At 40.8% G+C, this 5,814-nt stretch overlaps 1 pseudogene; it reads right to left on the bottom strand.

Moving 5' to 3' along the window:
* Positions 1–214: 214 nt before the first annotated feature.
* On the bottom strand, positions 215–313 carry LOC132315379 (small nucleolar RNA R71; annotated as a pseudogene).
* Positions 314–5,814: the final 5,501 nt, after the last annotated feature.

Raw genomic sequence — 5,814 nt, 5'->3', positions numbered from 1 at the left:
AGCATTTGGATGAGTTTCTTGAAGTATGTTCCACCGTAAAATATACGGACATGCCGGAAGAGGTTTTAAGACTCAAATTTTTTCCATTCACCTTAAAAGACAAGGCAAAGTATTGGTTTAACAATCTTAGGCCTTTTTCAATCACTTCTTGGGCAGAAATGCAACAAGAGTACTTAAAGAAATACTATCCGGTTTCTATGACCAATGCCATGAGAACCTCAATTCGAGAATTTTCATATGGGGATGGAGAAACGTTTCATGAGGAATGGGAACGCTTCAATGAATTTCTTAGGAAATGTCCACATCATGACATGCCCAAATGGCAATTAGTTCAATATTTCTTTGAGAGCTTATCGGACAACTATAAGGGTATGGTTGATGCTTCCATGGGTGGCTCATATATTGATAGGTATGGGGATGACGTGTGGCGTCTCTATGAGAGCATGAGTGAAAATTCTTTGCATAGAACACTATCATCCAAGAATGGTAGAAATTCACAAGGTAGGAAGAGTCTTGGCTTACATTAAGTCGACCATTCAAATGAAATAGCCGTCAAAATGAAGTCTTTATCTCAAAGGTTTAATCAATTCTTGATTAACCAAAACTTGGCGAACCAAGTATCTTCCTTCCCTAACCATTCTCATCGTGCATCAAATGAAACATGTATGACTTATTCTAGTGTTCTTCATTCTACTTCTCATTGTCCTCACGGACAAGTGCAAAGTGAACCTAATGAACAAGTCAATACGGCTTTTGTGAACCAAGGGAACAATCCTTATGGTACTCATTACAATCCAAGTTAAAGGAATCATCCGAATTTCTCTTGGAAAAACCAAGGAGATGGCTCAAACCCTTCCCAAGGCGGTTTTCAAGGGAAGTACATTCCACCTCCACTTCAAAACCAATGATCCCAATGTTATAGACCCTATCAATCACAAGGGAATCAATTTGCTAATTCTTATTTTCCCAACCAATCTTATTCCCAAGGTAATACTAGAAGTCCTACCTTCGAAGAGAAAGTTTTGAATGTTTTGGGCACTTTAGAGGCTTACACTCAATTGCTTCATTCTCACTCTCAATCTATTGCGAAGCTAGAAACCCAAGTAGGGCAAATAACAAGCACTCTCAATGCAAGAGAGAAGGCAAAGATGCCTATAAATGCCCCACCTAAGTAACAATGTGTTGTGGAAACCCATTCTTTATCAGAAGGCCACGCCATTGAATATGTTAATGTGGTGACTACCTTGCGGAGTGGTAGGATTGTGGACAACCAAGTTGGAATGTCCAATGAAGAGGGTGAACCGGTGCAACCTCAAGTTGTCACCTGTCCCGTTTCACATCCCATTCTTCCTTCATTGCATATACATGACCTTGTAAATGAGAAAGTCTTGAAAGATGTGTTTGAAAAAGAAGTTTTGAAAAATGATGTTGAAAAGGTTTTGTTGAAAAATGATTTGAAAACTTCTTGTGTTGAAGAGAGTTTAAAAGAAAATTTTAAAAAAGTGTTTGAACCAAAGGTTCCATTTCCGGATGCCTTAAAATGATCCATTTCAAAAGACAAGCAAAGGCAAAAACCAATGAAATCATGGAAATCTTTAGGCAAGTGAAAGTTAATCTTCCACTATTGGATGTAATCAAGCAAATTCTGGCTTATGCCAAATTCTTGAAAGACTTGTGCACCCAAAAGCGGAAGAACAAGAGCCAAGCACCAAGAAAAGTGGTTTTGACCGAGCAAGTAAGCTCAATTTTGCAACATAACACTCTTCCAAAGTTTAAGGACCCCGGTTCACCCACTACATCATGCATTATTGGTGATCATATCATTAATCGGGCGCTTCTTGACTTAGGAGCAAGTGTTAACCTTCTTCCGTTTTCGGTTTATGTCAAATTGGGCCTAGGTGAATTGAAACCAACGTCGGTAGTTTTGCAACTTGCCGACCGATCCATTAAGAAGCCTAGGGGTATAATTGAAGATGTTTTGATAAAGATTGACAAATTCTTCTTCCCGGTTGATTTCGTTGTCATAGACACAGAACCGGTTCCCAATCCTAAAAGCCAAATTCCCGTTATCCTTGGCCGTCCTTTCTTGGCGACCGCTAATGCCAACATCAATTGTAGGATGGGGATAATGAAGATCTCATTTGGTCACATTAAGGTGAAGTTGAATATCTTTAATCCCACACCTAATTCATTTGACAAATATGAAGGAGAGGTTAATGTTGTAGATGAATGTCATGATCTTCAATGTCAAGGAAATGAGTTATTATGTAAAACCAAAACTTCCAAAGGATCATCTTCAACCTTGCATTCTAAAAGTCTTGTTCCAAACTCTTGCTTTGAAAGGGCATGGAAGCCCAAAGGTTGTAACTGTATAGATAAGGGACCAAAGATTTCTTTTGAGCTTAATCCAACAAGTTCTTCAAAGAACCATTTGTTGGGAGGAGTTCAAAGCATCTATCACCCCAACAAGGAGGGGATGCATTATAAGATCTTTGATCCGGGCTAAAAGAGCCCAATGTCTTGCTAGAGATGTTAAAGATTAGCAAAAGCATTCGTAGGATGTCAAAACCCTATTCCTCCCCCATTTCTATCTTTCATTTCATTTCTTGTGAAGTCTAGATACTTGTTTTTGGTTCAGATGCATTTCAAGGAACTTTAGTGAGGATTGCATAAGCTTTCATGTCATTAGAGCATTCTGCATAGTTCGATCGATCTCAAACCTGAGTTCGATCGATCGAACTCCTCTCTGCATCCAACTCTTAGAAAAATTTTCGACTTGCAGAAACCTGCATCCAAATCACCTCTCTGTCCCATCGTTCGAACTAACTCTTAAATCGATCAAAAGACCTTCGATCGATCCAACTTCCAAGTTCGATCGATCTGATAACTCAACACTTAGAAAAATTTTGAGCCTGCATCAACCTGCATATTTCAGCTCTCTGTCTGATCGTTCAAAACATTCCAAGATCGATCTAAAAGTTCTTCGATCCAACTTCCAAGTTCGATCGATCTCATGTTCCAACACTTAACCAATTTTCTAAGCCAAAAAACTACATATTTTTGCCCTCTGTCTGATCGATCGAACTTTTGTTTCGATTGATCTCAGTCTTCATTCCATTATTTTGACTTTGTTTTGACTTTTCAAATTTCTAAAAATCCAAAAATATTTGCATTTGTATTTCATTTTAATTTCATTTTATTTTATTTTATTTTTCAACAAATTTTCAAAAATCCAAAAAAAAATTCATTTTTATTTTATTTTTATTTTTATTTTTATTTTATTTTATTTTATTTTATTTTTCAAAATGTTTTCAAAAAAAAAAACCCAAAAATATTTTATTTTATTTTCCAATTTTTAATTTTAATCCCAATTTTTAATTTTCATTTTGCAATTTTCAAATTTCAAAAATCAAAAAAATACTTTGAAGAGAGTTCATCAAAGTTTGATCGATTACAGTTGAGTTCAATCGATCGAACTCTGTCGGGAATGTTTTTAAAATAGAACCGAGGGTTTGCAAGATCGATTACAAAGATCGATCTAACTCACCCTCATTCTCAAGCCTTAACCCCTCTTCGTCGCCGTCACTATCCAATCACTTCACCATCTCCGGCGAAGCTTTCCGGCGAGTTTCCAAGTTTCGCATCTCTTTCTTATCTCGGATTCCATCTTTACCTCTTCGCATCCACTTCTCTCCTTCGGTTGAGGTAAGACCCGAGCATCTCATGTTCATTTAAGCTTCAATCTCATCCATACATGCTCTATGTGTTGAATCTAAGCCATTTTTACGATGAATCTGCCATTGATGAGCCTTTGAAGCATTGTATATATATGTGTATATACGTGTATATGTTTTGTAGATATTTTGAGATTTTTTTAGATTTGTTGAAGTTTGGGCCTCGATTTGTGATGGATACTTGTTGATTTGATATGTTGTTGGGCCCACGAACACGTTCCTGTGGGCCCCATGCTTCCAAAGTCACAGATCTGTGACCTTTGAGTTTTCAACGTCGCACAGTTCGATCGATCAAACTAGTATCTTCGATCGATCTTGGGATATCGATCGAACTCATGTCTCCGATCGATCGAAGTAGTGAGATCGATCTCACTTACTTTCAATCGATCCAACTTTTGTGATCGATGTCACTTCTTTTTATGATCGATCGAACTTCACAGATCTCACAGACACACTTCATTCATTATATTTTATGTTCATGCTATCATATCTATGCCCAATGCCTGTGATATTTCACATTGGATGCATCTCATACTTACATTGTTTAGCATATTTCATATTCTACCACTTGCATAGATTCATGTCATATTTGTTTTGTTTATTTTATTTGACATACATGATTCTATTTCGTGTTTTTAAATTTCTTATTCTGGCACTAACTCCCATTGCAAGTTTTTCTTTTTCTTTTTGCAGGCCATGGTAAAGAGGAAGACCGCTGCCAACAGGCAACACGGGCCCACCCGACATACTAGGCCATGGACAGAAGAGCCAGTAGAGCCCTCTTTTGCACAGCGGGAGCCAGCATAGGCTACCCCACCTCAGTCATCATCTCATGAGCCTGAGGATGACCACATACCATCCACTTTTACGGCTCATCCTACTTTCACTCCATCACCATCTCCACCGCAGACCGGGGCTGAGCATTCACATATACCACCTTAGCCAGCTCATCTGGGGCGTGATAGGCCCACACCTCGATATGCACGTATGACACTCGACCATGAGTCTGAGTTTGACATGGCCTTCTTCTCTCGATCAGTGCTGACCCGATCCGCCTACCATGATATTTTTCAGAGGGGCTTGGCCGCTATTTTTGCCCCCGTCACAGAGCCGGTCTACCCACGACTGGTTTGGTTGTTCTACCAGAACCTCCGACCATCGCCGCGTACCACAGCCTAGATGGTCACTTCTATCGATGGCCATCCGATCACCATTACAGTGGACTCTTTAGCTCGCTCTTGCCGCTGTCCACACAGATGTCCTCCGGAGTTTCAGGACACATATCCGAGGCTATTCAGGCCTTCCTATGCCGACATGACAGTTTTTCTTACAGGTCACCTTGCCAGTGGCGAGACCTTCGCCACTTAGACATTCCTTCCAGACGACCTTTGGTTTACTGATTTCGTTCTCTATCGGAATATATACATGGCGGGGCACAAGATTCAGAGGAGGGGCTATTATCTAACAGCCCTCTACTCTTTCTACACCGGGCACTGGGTGTCCATTCCCGCGCTCATCTGGAGCATGATAAGGAAGTTGTATGATGAGTACATCAGCAAGGAGATGCCCGGACGAGCTAAGTCTTTTCTTTTCAGCCACCTCATCACCCAGATCCTTATTGACCAGCGCTACCCCATCTATCCTCGGGGGCACCCCAAGAGAGGTTCTTGTCACTACCTCAAGAAAGACTGGAACAAGACTTACCGCTCCATTATTACCAGGTTACAGGACCATGCAGTACTAGCTGCAGCGGAGTTGGAGTTAGAGGAGGCACAGGCCCAGGCCCAGGCAGAGGCATCAGCAGCACATCCAGCAGCGGACGACGCACCAGTCAATCCAGCTACCGAGCATTTAGATATAGACTTAGAGCGCCCTACAGACGACGCAGAGCAAGACTCTCCAGCCAGGTCACCCATTCATGAGCAGGATCAGACTCAGGAGCTTTCTTCTGATTCATCTATGCCTGAGACTCCAGACATGACCCCCGGCTTTGGAGTACGTCTGTAGACGCTTGAGGATGTTGTTGCCATCTGAGCTGACCTTACAGCCCACAAAGCTAATTTTGCTACCTTCCGCACGG

This window comes from Cornus florida, unplaced genomic scaffold (assembly GCF_030987335.1).
Source record: "Cornus florida cultivar Cherokee Brave unplaced genomic scaffold, ASM3098733v1 CherokeeBrave_3.0.0_Hap2_Chr06, whole genome shotgun sequence".
In the NCBI taxonomy this organism is placed as follows: domain Eukaryota; kingdom Viridiplantae; phylum Streptophyta; class Magnoliopsida; order Cornales; family Cornaceae; genus Cornus; species Cornus florida.
This window is presented reverse-complemented; position numbering and strand designations above follow the sequence as displayed.